This window comes from Phyllobates terribilis, unplaced genomic scaffold (assembly GCF_046119375.1).
Source record: "Phyllobates terribilis strain yellow unplaced genomic scaffold, ASM4611937v1 Scaffold_8__6_contigs__length_399053987, whole genome shotgun sequence".
NCBI classification, from domain to species: domain Eukaryota; kingdom Metazoa; phylum Chordata; class Amphibia; order Anura; family Dendrobatidae; genus Phyllobates; species Phyllobates terribilis.
Genome location: NW_027362768.1, coordinates 66,283,857 through 66,298,744, shown reverse-complemented (window position 1 = coordinate 66,298,744; position 14,888 = coordinate 66,283,857). Strand labels below are relative to the sequence as shown.

General features: G+C 50.6%; 1 protein-coding gene across 3 annotated transcripts in view; it reads right to left on the bottom strand.

Annotated features, from left to right (window-relative positions):
* LOC141156717 (E-selectin-like) overlaps positions 1-14,888 on the bottom strand; it is a 1,180,370-nt gene that overhangs the window by 118,426 nt on the left and 1,047,056 nt on the right. The gene's annotated exons all lie outside the window — the stretch shown is intronic.

Sequence of the window (14,888 nt, the reverse complement as noted above, 5' to 3'; positions counted from 1 at the left end):
TTCCACACAGTACAGTCTCAGTAGCCATGATTCTGGACCACATTATTTTTACTACTTTAGCACCATTTATTCCATGGCACTTTACATGTGAAAAAGGGGTATACAAATACATCGCAAAAACAATTGCAATAATCTTGAACAAAAATATGACAGCGACTGGTACAGGAAAGGAGATGAGAGGGCCCTGCCCGCGAGGGCTCACAATGCACAAGGGATGGGTGAGGATACAGTAGGTGAGGATAGAGATCATCATGCAGCGATATGGTGGATCGAGGGTAACTGCAGGTTGTACGCTTGTCGGAAGAGTGCTGCGGGTCTGGGTGGTGGAACCTCTGTGCTGGGATGCAAGGAGGGACCAGAGGGGCGTAACTAAGCACCTACTCGGACTGACCCTGGGCACACTGCAGCTTAGTCGACTCCGTGAACCAAGAAGGGACTGGGCAGGGGAACCAGGCGCCACTCTGGGACCAACTTTGTTTGAGAGCAGGCGACTCCCACGGGTCAGGTGGCTGAGGCTGACAGGTACAGCGGCAGGTAGCTTTAACGGTGATCCAGATAGGCAAGCAGGCGGGTACAGCTGGTAGCCAGACAGGTGATCCGGGTAGACAGACTGGCAGGCACGGCTGATAGACAGGCTGGCGGGCACAGCTGATAGACAGGCTGGCAGGCACGGCTGATAGACAGGCAGGTGGGCACGGCTGACAGATAGACTGGCGGGCACAGGAACCTGAGGGCTGACGAGAGTGTTAGCACACAAACAACAATCTTGCACAGGCACCTCCATTTTGGAGGAGGTGCTTTAAATAGGGGTGGTCCTCCAGCCATTGGCCGGGGACTCTTTAGGATGGTGCGCGTGGCCCCTTTAAGAGGGAGGCAGCGCGTGCCCTAAGCACAGTGCCCAGGAAGCTGCGCGCGGTGCGTGCAACAGCAGCAAGAGAGCTGGAGGACGCCGGTCCAGGACCGCGGCGGTGAGGGGAGCGGCATCTCTGCCGGGCAGGAGGCAGAGACGCCAGTGCTACAAAGAGGTGGGTCTTCAGGTGCCTTTTGAAGGTTTCAACAGTAGACGAGAATCAGAAATGTTGGGGTAGAGAGCTCCAGAGTAGGGGAGATGCACGGGAGAAATCTTGTTTGCGATTGTGGGAAGAGGAAATAAAAGGGGAGTAGAGAAGGAGATCTTGTGAGGATCAGAAGTTGCATGTATGTAAGTACCGGGAGACTAGGTCACAGATGTATGGAGGAGACAGATTGTGGATGGCTTTGCATGCAAGGTTAGGGTTTTGAACTGGAGTATCTAGGCAACGGGGCGCCAGTGAAGGAATTGACAGAGAGGAGAGGCTAGGAAATAGCGGGAAGACAGGTGGATTAGTAGGGCAGCAGAGTTTAGGATAGATTGGAGGGGTGCAAGAGTGTTAGAAGGGAGGCCACAGAGCAGGAGGTTGCAGTCATCGAGGCGGGAGATGATGAAGGTATGAACTAATTATTGTAGATTCATGGTCGAGGAATGTGCAGATCTGTGAGATTTTTTTTTTACTTGGAGTTGGCATATTCCTCACCCTGATCCTCCTTCCTCCCACCATTCCTAGTGCCCTGAGACAACTGATCCCACACTTGGACACTACAAAGAGCTGTCTTCTTCAAATTTCCATTTATAGATTCTGGCCTATCGCTCAGTCCACTCGGAAATGGAAAGAGCTTGGATATGCGGTTTGAAGGAGAGATTAGAGTCCAGGGCTTCCCCAAGAGCTTTCACTTTCCATCTATAGAGTCGGGCCTCTCGCCTGGCCTGCTTCAAGCAGGGCAGCAGAAGATCGCATGTACCTATACCCAAATATTTCAGCAGCCATTTTTACTCGAAGGTGACGGCGGGAAAGTGAAATTACTGTCACAAGAAGTGGATGATGATGAGACACAATGGACAGAAAGTCAGGAGGAGGACCCGGGTGTGGAAGTGTAAGACAAGGTGGTGGACGATGAAGTCGATGGGCCGAACACCAGGGTCCAGAAATAGTGTCTGCGGGTGACATCACTGCCTCTTCCCCTGTTTTACATACACGCCAAGCCTCCGTCCATGATGCAGATGAAAATGCCTCCCACCCTGCATCTGTCGATGCACACTTGCAGCCATCACCTCAGTAACCACGTCCACGTCCTTGTCCCAGTGCAGCGTTCAGTTGTCCCTACCCCAGTCCTTTGAAAGTAAGCACAAATACGTAGCCAACCACTCACAGGCCACACTGCTAAATTGACACATTTCTAGACTGCTTGAACTAGAAATTTTGCCTATTAGGCTCGTGAAGGCGGAAGCTTTCCGCAACTTCATGGCAGCTGGCCCTCAATTCCCAACCGCCACTATTTCTCCCAGTGTCGTCCCTGGCTTATACAAACACGGGTCCCAGAACATTACCCGTACCCTCACCAGCGCAGTTAGTGGGAAGGACCGCCTAACCACAGACACATGGACAAGTGAATGTGGCCAGGGATGGTACATCTCACTGATGCCTCACTGGGTTAATATTGTGGAAGCCGGAACCCAGTGGGACCCTGGGATGGAACACGTCTTCCTGACACATAGGATTGTGGGCCCTGGGTCAATCAAGCTTCAACACAATATTCAAAAGGTAGACAGCAACAGTAATCGGTCTCGTAGTCAATGAGCAAATTATTCATGATAATAGAGGCCACCATCTCCTTAGCTTGCTGCTGGTACTTTTCTGTGGCAATCAGCTTAGCTTCCACCAGCCTGGAATATTTCCAGTAAATTATGGCAAGACACCATTGTATTAACAGTGTCCCCAGTACCAGTAGTGAAGCCATCCACAATTTCTTTCTCAGGAATTTTATTTGGTAGACTTAGTGGCTGGCCAAATACATTAGTTTCTCACAAAGGAGCTGAAGATACTGAGTGGCAGTAGGTGCAAGTTTCTCCAGCATGTTAGACAAGAGATTACATAAGCGAATATATCGGGAGAGATTAGTTCAGAGATGTACGGAGGAGAAAGGTTATGGATTGCTTTGTAGGTCAGTGTTTGTAGTTTGAACTGGATACGCTGGACAATTTGGAGCCAGTGAAGGGATTTTATAGATTGCAATCTTATAGATTGCTGGAGCCAGTCCACATTAAAAAAGCAGCCATAGAGTGCCCGGGAACCTTCCCACAGACTTTTCTAAGCAAGGGCTGCTTCTCGGCAGGGTTGGACGGGCCCAGCAGAGAACCGGAGACTCCTCCGGTGGGCCCTGGCTTCTTCTTCAGGAGAGTTCATAGTGCAAACCTTGCAGCTGCTATGGGGCTCTTGAGTGGGGGAGAAAGGTGGGTTCTTAGAGAATCAAATCCTCTGGTGGGCCCAATGTTCTGAAGTCTGACACTGCTTCTCGGTGAGAGTAGCATTTCACCACAGCCATATTCTTTAGCTCAGTGAAAGAACTGGCATAGCATAAGCAATGGCAGCCCGTCCAACATCAGCTCACACTTCTCAGTGGTGCTTTGGCACACAAAGATCTTTCTTTGCTCCTTGAATTTCATAACTACAGAGTTGGGCAATGGCCTGTTCTGCAAAGCGTTTTGAGAAATAACATGAATAAGCACATCCAACCATAGAAAAAAATCACACACACTTTTCTTAGCCAGAGCTGCTTCTCGGAGAGCGTTATATTTCACCACAGCCATATTCTTTAGGTCGGATGAAAGGACTGGCATACAGGGAAACCGTATCTACTCCGGCTGTCATTTCTCCACCACCTAGTGAGAGCAATGGGTCTGCCTGTTGTGTTAAAGCTTTCAAAAACTCTGCAGCGGTGTGCGGTTTGTCACCTAAGCATAAGCATATTATCTTCAGCACAGCCTGTTGTTGCTTGGCCGAGGCAGTGCTGCAGTGCTTCCAGCTTATGACTGATGTGGTCATTTCAGAGATGGAGGCTGAACAGGGGGGTGAGAAGGAGGTGCAGGAGCTGAACAATGTGATTACATTGAGGTTACATTGGAGCGTCTGGTTTTTATACTAAAGATCCTACTGTGTTTATTATTTTTTTTTTACGTCTCTTCAAATGTGCATTGGAGTGCGCTCTAATTTTTGGCAGGCCTTGAGTTTGCTACATATGCAATAACAGTATAGGAGAGCCACTCCTTAATAATGGAAATGACAATTCAAATAGATTCTGCATTCTAAAATAATAACTGTCTTATCTGAAATTTGTTTACAGGTGAGGTATAGCAGTATGGATAGCGTATTACACCGATCCAGCCAAGTATTATTGCCTTATACTGCGTGCTGCTCGTGCTTACCAAAAAAAAATAAAATCTATTCTATTCCCTATCGATAATGCTGTTATATGCATTTACAATAGGGACAGGTGCTAGGTGGTATCATCAGCTCCAGATGAGTGTTCATTCTGCTTTCAAAAATGTCTTCCACAGTCCATAACACTTTTTTTTATTATTTCTTTGGCCTTATATACAAGTCATTACCCTGGAAAGAATGTTTCTTAACATTTTTTCCATTTTAGCTTGTTTTTTTTTTTTTTTTTATTGTCAGTCCCTAAAAGTGGGGTGATACTCTGACAACATTGTTCACAGATAGGTTATTTTTCAACAACCAACTGTGAATAGGTTTGAACCCACAAATGCAATACTTTAAATGAAGTGTAATATTTGACACGCTCACAAAAATTTCTGTATTATTACGGCAGTCAAATGGGATCACGTCTTATGAGCAAGATTTCAGGCAATCACCTAATAGTATGGTATTTGTCAGCGACCAAATGTCAATTGGTTCAACAGTACACAGCTGGCAGACTTTAAATGGAGTGTAATATTTGACACACTCCACAAAATTTCTGGATTATTACGGCAGTCATATGGGATCACGTCTTATCATTGAAAAAAGTTTCTCTTCATCCACAACACAGTAATGCGAATAAAATAAAAATAAAAAAAATCTGTCTGTATTCTGCTTACAAGCAAATGGAGCACTAAAATGGTGTACTCTGGATTGATTTTTAAGCAAATAATCACTATTAAGATAAAAAAAAAATAATAGCCCTGGCCTCTGATATCTGGGGCTATGTCTACAGATATCTATAACAGCAGGAGCAGACAGAATGTGCAATGGACCCTCTTGTGCTGTATACATTGCCACAAACCATGCCTGCCTGCCTAACTCCTGATATCACCACTGAAGATATGCAGCTGGATTAGTCATCAGAAGGACTGTTAGTTCAGATGGATATGTATCCTGGTGTGGATGCCTATATGTAACTATTACACAACCAATTCTGTCCCTAGCTCAGCAGCATCTCTCCCTACTCTGTCTGTTTCCGGGTTAGACTGTGACGAACATAGGGTCACCAGGTCTTATATAGACCCGATGACGCTATGCGGCCAGCCAATCACTGTAATACCACATCCAACATGGCTACGGCATTACAGTGCATGGCAAGCAATCCCTGCATGTTGATTAACTCTCTAAAGAGCTCCAAACATGCAGGGAGGGACCCGAGCTTCCGCCCGAGCAACCCATAAATACTCACTGAGATCCGAGCATGTCAAGCAGTGAGATGCTCGGGTGAGTACCGAGCAAAATCAACCATGCTTGCTGATTGCTAGCCAGAATCTATAAATGGAAAAATGAACAAAACAGCTCTTCGGAGTGTCCAAGTGTGGGATCTGTTGTCTAAGGGCACTCGATATCGTGGGAGAAATGAGGATCAGGGTGAGTAATATGCCGACTCCAAGTAAAAAAAATCTCCCGGATCCCACATTCCTCAAACAAGAATCTGCAAAAACAATTGTACATGCTCTCATCATCTCCTGCCTCGACTACTGCAGCCTCCTGCTCTGTGGCCTCACTTCTAAGGCTCTCGCACTCCTCCAATCCAACTAATCCACCTGTCCACCTGCTATTCCCTAGCCTCTCCTCTCTGTCAATATGTGTCACCCCAGGCCTGGATGCCACAAATATTAAAGGCTGTGTCTGAGAGCAGGAAGGAGGTTCCCTGGTCAGGGACCATTAGCATGCAGCACCTCCTGTCCCAGGCCAGTAGGGGGGAGCAGGCTGCCCCTATAAAAGCTGGAACTGAGGGCAGGGTTAGAGAGACCAGTACCCACTTCTGAAGCATCCAGAAGGGTTCCCAGAGGAAAGGGACAGGTCAGCAGCAGCTGAGGAGTCCGGGAGGCAGAGAAGGAACAGTAAGCCAGGGACAGAGGCGACGAGAGCCGGTCCTGGCTGAGAGAGAACTACACAACCGGACACTGGGGTCCGAGGCTATCAGGGTTGCAAGCCCGGCAGCAGATAACCAACCCGCGAGGGATTTCAGGTCCCTTGGCCTGAGAAGCCTGGAGGCTCCGCCACACAGAGGGACCGGTACAGCACGAAGAAGCAACAGGTACCTAAGGCCCGAGTCGCAAGCCATACAGGCGTAGTACACGGCCAGCTCAGGGACGTGGGCTATCACACCACGAAAAGGGGATAGTCAGCAAGGGCAGAGAGAGAACGGTAGACCTACCCACTCACCCTGACCAGTGGGGCTCGCCCGAATGCTCTCAGACACCCAGGCCCATTCCTGCCCTGTACTCCTGTTGGGTCATTAGTACTAACTACAATAAAGACCCTGGACTGTTTGAAGCAGATTCTGAACCCTTATTATTGCGGCCTGCACCATCACCCCCACCATCCTATTACACTGCCCTGAGGCTACACTCTTCCCGTGGGGAGTTATCCTATCCCTGTGCTGCATACCAACATCAGCCTCAGTGGTCTGCCTTGCAGCGGCGGTCATCCCTGACCGCAATCCACGGGTGGCGTAGTCGGACATTCAAACCCTACAAATAGACTGCCACAGCATTTGGTCTGACCACCCTGAGCCACGGGATCGGGTTGCCACTACTACCCCCAACATTGCACCGAAGCCTGGTTCCGGGTGCCCCACGGCCCAGGGGGCGAGTCAGCTTTGGCGTAGTCGGCAGGATTGTGACCAACCCACCACAAACGGGTATTGCGTGCCTGAAAAAGACTTTGTACTTACCTGAGTGAAGTTTCCCGCCATTCGGAGCCGTTTTCCCGCCATCTTCAGTCGTTTCCCACCATCTTCAGCCGTTTTCCCGCCATCGGACGCCATCTTCGGGACGCCGCACGGGAAGAAGAGGGGTGTGGACGTCCAAACCGCGCGAGACCTGAAGCCCCGCCCTACGCACTGACGCTGCGCAAGGTCCTGGAAGGGGCAAGAGCGACACTGACGTCACCAGGACGCGACGCAAGGTCCTCGCCCGGAGCAGCACCAGCGGAGCTGCGGCCTACGGAAGAGGATCAACGGAAGGTAGGCCACGCTTAACTAGGGGGGAGGAAGATGACGGACGCGGAGGGACCTTCTACCACCAGCGTGTCTGCAGCAGCGGTGATGCCGTTCTCCATGCCCTACATCCCCGGAGCAGCCTGGCTGCCCCAATACTCAGGGGAATCCCATACATTAACTGAATTTAAGGAAAGACTGCACAGTTTATTTAAAGTTTATCCCCTGACAGAAGAACAGAAAGTGAGCATTCTGACGGGGCAGCTAACCGGTGCAGCCCAGCGGGAAGTGAAATCATGGTCAGATGAAGAGAAAAGGACTGTAAAGGACATTCTGACCCGGCTGCGGAGTACCTTTGATACCCGTACCTCAGCAAAAATCAAAATGCGGTTCTATGGCTGTAAGCAGCGAGCCCAAGATAGTATCAGAGACTATGCCTTGAACCTGCAAGAAGCTCTGGGAGCAATTAAACAAGCTGACCCTGGCAGCGTGCAGGAAACCGATAAACTGTTGACTGACCAGTTCATAGAAGGTCTGCTGTCCAGCGCCCACAGAACCCAGTGCGCCTCAAGGCCCTACAGAACCCCGATTTGACTTTTGTGCAGTTCAAGGATAGGGCCATCCGGGTGCTCCGCACCAAGTGGCACTGTAGTTCCCCGGCGCCCTGCCATCACTTACCACCAGGAGGCAGCGCCCTACCCCGCAGACCTTGTGGGGGCTGATGCACAGGCCCTAAATCCATCCCAGCCCGCAAGCCTGCACCATCAGGTCTAAGAACTAACAAAGAGTGTGGCTGCATTGACCAGGACCGTACAGTTGTTGCAGGTGGAACCGTCAAGACCAATCAATCTGGCTTCCACTACGGAGGATGTCCAGTGGCGTAGACAGTGGAGGATCCCGTCGTTCAGAGGGAGGCCCGCCGACCGTTACACTGAGGATGGACAGCCGATTTGCCGCCGTTGCAGTCAGCCAGGACACATAGCAAGGTACTGTACTTTAAATGGGTCCGACCTGGGCAGAGGGCCAATCCCCAGGCATAAGGTCATCAGGCCCATCTAATTGGCGTGATAAGTACATGGGGGGACGTCCGGTCTTACCCGTAGTGCTGGACGGTATCCCCATGAGTGCACTACTGGACACCGGGTCTCAAGTGACTACCATCCCCTACGTACTTTTCAAGCGGTACTGGAGTGACGCGGATATAACCCGTTATCCAGACGATGACTTAAGCATCATCGCCAGCAATGGCCAACCCGTGCCGCAGGTGGGGTTCAGAGAGATGACCATCAAGATTGGTAAGGTGGAACTGCCAGCACAGGGAGTGATCATTGTGGACATTGACCGTCATGAAAGTCACCCTAAAATAACCTTAGGTACTAATGTGATTGAAAACTGTCTTTCAGAAATAATTGTGATTTTGCAGCAGGTGGCGATGAATGCGAGCTCCATTCAACAGAGGGTCCTCCAGAAAGAGATAAGAGCCCTGATGAGACGGCAACAGGTAGAACTGTCTGGTGGTGAGATCGGTAGAGTAAGGATGAGCGACCCGTTCCCCATTACCATGCCTCCCAAAAGTGAAATGATGATCTGGTGTCGGACTGCAATCGGGTTAAGAGGGAGAGACTACCAAGCCATGGTAGAACCTGTGTACTCAGACAGCAGGCCCACCATTTTGACAGCCAGGGGAGTGGTTGATGTCCGCCATGGAAGGGTGCCCGTCCGGATCTTAAACATCGGGGAAAGGGAAGTACACTTGCCCCGGTACGCAACACTAGCCAAATTGTTTGCCGTCGAACACAATGCTATCAGGGTCGTGGAACCCTTGCCTCCATCTTCCCCGGTGGAGGGTAATGGCTCCCAGAAACACAAGAAGGACTGGTGCCAGAAACTCCATGTGGGTGCTGACTCTACTCCCCTGCACCAAAAACAAGGAGTCTACCGGGTGGTTCAGGAGTACGAGAGAATTTTTAGTAAGCACCCGCTAGACTTCGGCCAAGTAAAGGGAGTGGAACACCACATCCCCACGGGGAGCCACCCACCAATAAAAGAGAGACACAGACCTGTACCCCCTGCACATTATCAGAACGCAAAGGGCATGCTGAGAGAAATGAAAGAAGCCGGGGTCATTAGAGACAGCTGTAGCCCCTGGGCAGCCCCCTTGGTTCTGGTAAAAAAGAAAGACGGTACCATGAGAATGTGCGTGGACTATAGACAAATCAATCGTATCACCCATAAAGACGCGTACCCGTTACCTAGGATAAAGGAGTCTTTAGCAGTTCTAAAATCAGCTATTTCTTCTCTACTTTGGACCTTACTAACGGGTACTGGCAGGTTCCTGTGGCAGAGGCTGACAAGGAGAAGACCACCTTCACCACCCCGATGGGATTGAGCGAATTCAACTGTATGCCCTTCGGGCTCTGCGACGCACAAGGGACCATCCAGAGGCTGATGGAATGCTGTCTAGGGCACCGAAACTTCGAGACGGTCCTACTTTACCTGAATGACGTGATTGTCTATTCGAAGACTAACGAGGACCATCTAAAACACCTGGCAGAGGTGTTCGAAGCCCTGGCAGGCTATGGCATGAAAGTGAAACCCTCCAAGTGCCATCTGTTAAAGCCGAAGGTACAGTACCTGGGGCACGTGGTGAGTGCAGAAGGAGTAGCCCCCGACCCCGACAAGGTCACAGTAATCAAGAGCTGGCCAAGCCCCTCAAACATCAAAGAAGTGAGGCAGTTCCTCGGGTTGGTAGGCTACTACCGAAGGTTCATCCCCGGGTTCACAAAGATGGCGGCTCCAATGCAGGACCTCCTGATAGGTCAGTCTAAATCCAGAAGTCAAAAGCCACTCTTCAAGTGGGACAAGCCGGAAGAGGAGTCTTTCCGCCAGTTGAAGATGGCCCTCACGGGGGATGAGATCCTGGCCTACCCCGATGATGGCCAGCCTTTTATCCTCCACACAGACGTCAGTAATGTGGGGCTGGGAGCCGTACTGTCACAAAACCAACAGGGCAGAGAAAGGGTGATCGCGTATGCCAGCCGGAAGCTGAGGCCCACCGAGAGAAACCCGGAGAATTACAGGTTCTTCAAGATAGAATTCTTGGCAGTGGTGTGGGTCGTCACAGAATGGTTTAAGCATTACCTGGCCTCCGCAAAGTTCACTGTGTAAACGGACAACAACCCGCTGACACACCTGGACAATGCAAGACTAGGTGCCCTAGAACAGCGGTGGATGGCCCGGCTATCCAATTATGACTTCACAATCAAGTACCGGGCAGGCAGGACCAACGCCAACGCAGACGCCCTATCAAGAATGCCCCACCTACCTGAAGTAGAAGAAGACTCGGAAGAGCTGGAGGAAGTAGAGCTCCCTGCGTTCCACCGGTATGGGGCCACTCAGTATTCTCACCGGGTAAGAGACAAAGACCTAACCACCAATAAACAATGGTGCAGCGGTCTCAGGGTCTACGTCTATGCCCTCACGATTGTGGACCATTACTCCCGGTTCCTGGTGGTGGTTCCTGTTAAAGACCTGACAGCCCAAACTGCGGCCAGAGCCTTCCAGCAACACTTCTGCCGTCCACACGGGTGTCCGGAACAGGTCTTGACAGATCAAGGTCCAGCGTTTGAGGCGGAAGTCTTCCAGGAGTTCTGCAACCTCTGCGGCTGTAGGAAGATTCTGACAACGCTGTACCACCCGCAAACCAATGGGCTGTGTGAGAAAATGAACAATATCGTCATTGATCTCCTCAAGACGCATCCCCTGGAAGAACACAGCCTGTGGCCGGAGAAGCTGCCAGACCTGATTGACTTGTACAACCATATCCCGGTGAATGCTACAAATTGCACCCCGGCTTACCTGATGCGCGCAAGACCAGGCAAGCTGCCGATAGACCTGGAGATGGGAGTCCTGACACCCGAGGACACCTCCCCAGACGCGGACTGGGATACGGAACAGTACAAGAAGGTACAGGAGAGTGTGGAGAGGAGTCTGGCTCAAGCGAGAGAAAAGCAAGAGAGGCTCTTCAACCAACACACCCCTGCTGGTCCCCTGGATCCTGGTGAGCAGGTCCTGAAGCGTAAGAGAAGGCTTCACAAGCTGGACGACCAGTGGGAGAGAGACCCGTACACAGTACTGCAGTCCGACCACAACAACCCGAAGGTATCTGTGGTTACCAAGGATGGAGGAGAAACCACTAGCACCATCTCCAGAGACCACCTAAAACGGTGCCCTGAGCAACTGCAGAGTCCAAGTGAAGATCAAGATGACCTTGAACCCGCAGAGGACAAGGAAGAAATGATCAGCACAGTTCTCGGAGAGTTCCCCCGCACCTGGACTCGAATAAATTATGCCATAGTGGTACCCGTCCTACACTTCCTTCAGCCTACCCAGCAAGAGCCTACAGGAGAGCAGGAAGAACAAGAAGAACAAGCAGCCCCAGAGGTAGAAGAACCCATGCCAGCAGCCCAGGAGAGTCAACCCTCTGCAGACAGTGAGCCTGCCATGCCTGCGGTAAGCCAAAGAACCCGCAGACAGCTGCCTGCCCTGCCTGTAAACCCAGCTAGTAGCTGTACCCTTAATACTAGTGGGGAAACCCAGGTTAGACCACCACCAGACAGTGGGCTACGGAGGTCAACCCGGAGCACTAGGGGTCAAATACCAGCTCGCTGTAAGATCTAAATGTATATATTTAATGTGCTATGTTTGTACCCTGGTTATTAATAATGTTTCTCCAGTTTTCCTAGATGCAATGGACTGACAGGTTATGGACAGTGAATAACCGGAACTACCATGTAGATAGTTGCACCTGGTGCCCTTTTGTGAAGTTGGCCACAGAAGAAAAACCTGTCTGGCGTGGCCTCCTTGTGGTCCAAAGTAGGTAGCTCAGCCTTGCCGCCACGCCGAAGGCCAGGATCTTGGGGTTTATAGGGACAGGTCCCCACATCGCTCAAAAACTTTGCCTTATTGGGTGAAATGGACACCCGGTCACGGATCATACTGTGACCCTCTTCTTTTCTTGGTGATATGGACACCCGGTCACAGACCACACGGTGACCTAAAGAACTCAATATGTGGTGTGGTTTGTTATTTCTTTCCCTGTTGTGTTTATCGTCATGCATTTATACCCTGTATTTGTGATTCTTGTTTAGTCCCGGAGTACTAAAATTTACTAGGGGGGAATGTGTCACCCCAGGCCTGGATGCCACAAATATTAAAGGCTGTGTCTGAGAGCAGGAGGGAGGTTCTCTGGTCAGGGACCATTAGCATGCAGCACCTCCTGTCCCAGGCCAGTAGGGGGGAGCAGGCCGCCCCTATAAAAGCTGGAACTGATGGCAGGGTTAGAGAGACCAGGATCCACTTCTGAAGCATCCAGAAGGGTTCCCAGAGGAAAGGGACAGGTCAGTAGCAGCTGAGGAGTCCGGGAGGCAGAGGAGGAACAGTAAGCCAGGGACAGAGGCGACGAGAGCCGGTCCTGGCTGAGAAAGAACTACACAACCGGACACTGGGGTCCGAGGCTGTCAGGGTTGCAAGCCCGACAGCAGATAACCAACCCGCGAGGGATTTCAGGTCCCTTGGCCTGAGAAGCCTGGAGGCTCCGCCACACAGAGGGACCAGTACAGCACGGAGAAGCAACAGGTACCTAAGGCCCGAGTCGCAAGCCATACAGGCGTAGTACACGGCCAGCTCAGGGATGTGGGCTATCAGAACACAAAAAGGGGGATAGTCAGCAAGGGCAGAGAGAGAACGGTAGGCCTACCCACTCACCCTGACCAGTGGGGCTCGCCCAAATGCTCTCAGACACCCAGGCCCATTCCTGCCCTGTTCTCCTGTTGGGTCATTAGTACTAACTACAATAAAGACCCTGGACTGTTTGAAGCAGACTCTTAACCCTTTTTATTGCGGCCTGCGCCATCACCCCCAGCATCCTATTACACTGCCCTGAGGCTACACTCTTCCCGTGAGGAGTTATCCTATCCCTGTGCTGCATACCAACATCAGCCTCAGCGGTCTTCCTTTCAGCGGCGGTCATCCCTGACCGCAATCCACGGGTGGCGTAGTCGGACATTCAAAACCCTACAAATAGACTGCCACAGCATTTGGTCTGACCACCCTGAGCCACGGGATCGGGTTGCCACTACTACCCCCAACATTGCACCGAAGCCTGGTTCCGGGTGCCCCACGGCCCAGGGGGCGAGTCAAATATGTTCATGAGCTCCCCATTGCCCAGAGACTCTAGTTCAAAACCATAACCTTGGCATGCAAAGCCATCCACAACCTGTCTCCTCCATACATCAGGGATCTAGTCTCCCGGTACTTACCTGCAGACAACCTCCGATCCTCACAAGATCTCCTTCTCTACTCCCCACTTATCTCCTCTTCCCACAATTGCATATAAGATTTCTCCCATGCATCCCCCTACTCTGGAACTCTCTACCCCAACATATCAGGCTCTCGCCTACCATGGAAACCTTTAAAAGGTACCTGAAGACTTACCTCTTCTGACATGTCTAGAACCTGCAGTAACCACAGCTACTGTATCCTCACCCATCCCTTGTACACTGTGAGCCTTCGCGGGCAGGGTCCTCTCTCCTCCTGCACCAGTCGCAATCACGTTTTTGTTCAAGATTATTGTAATTGTTTTTACTATGTATACCCCTTTTTCACATGTAAGGCAGTATAATAATAAATAACAATAATGTGGTCCAGGCTCATGGCTACTGAGACTTAACCATGTGGAAGACAGGGTGGTGGTGATTGCAAACCGACTGGAATCATTATCTATTTATCTGTCATCCATCCAACAATCTTTTCACACTGGTCTGGCTTCAAGAGTGGTATTCCGCGGCCCCCTAGAAAGTGGGAAAGGAAGCTAGTGCTTCCAGGGGTCTTTCCCATGCTTTTCCCATATTATTTGAGCACTGTACCCATCGATTTGGCCAATTTTTATGCCCCCTCCAGACCTCCGAGGGGGCGCCGTAAAAATATTTGTGTTTCCCCTTGACTGACACTGGACTCGTTGTTCGGGTCGGGCTTGACCCGAGCATTCCAATTTGCTTGACCTGAGCAGCATGCACCCGAGCATTTTAGTTCTCTCTCATCACTAGTTAGTAACAGAAAAATTTTGATTTTTTTACTGTGATGAGCTCTGCATACAGTAGAATATATGTGCCAAAAACTTTCAAGCTGAGATGCTGTATGTATCACAGTAGTAACAGAAAAAAATTGAGTTTCAAAGGTGTACTCCTGCGTGGAGCATAATATAAGCAGTGCCCAACTGAGTTCTATGCTGAAATGTGCCCTGCTATCTCTGTCTGGACCTCACTAATAGCAAAAACTATTAATCTGCTGGAAGGTCGATTTCACAGCCACGCAGGACCCTATCGATCTAAACGATCTGACTTACAAGCAACCGCCTAGCTAAGACTGTCAAATCTCTCAGTATCCAGGAGCAGCGTCAGGACATCCGCTATGCGCTGTTATACTAACAAAATGGCACTAAAACAACAAGTCCACTCTTTATATGGAGAGGGACATGTGATTTCAGCAGCCAATGGCACAAGCCCTTGTGTCTGGACATTGTGGATGGTTCCTGCACCCTAACTGGC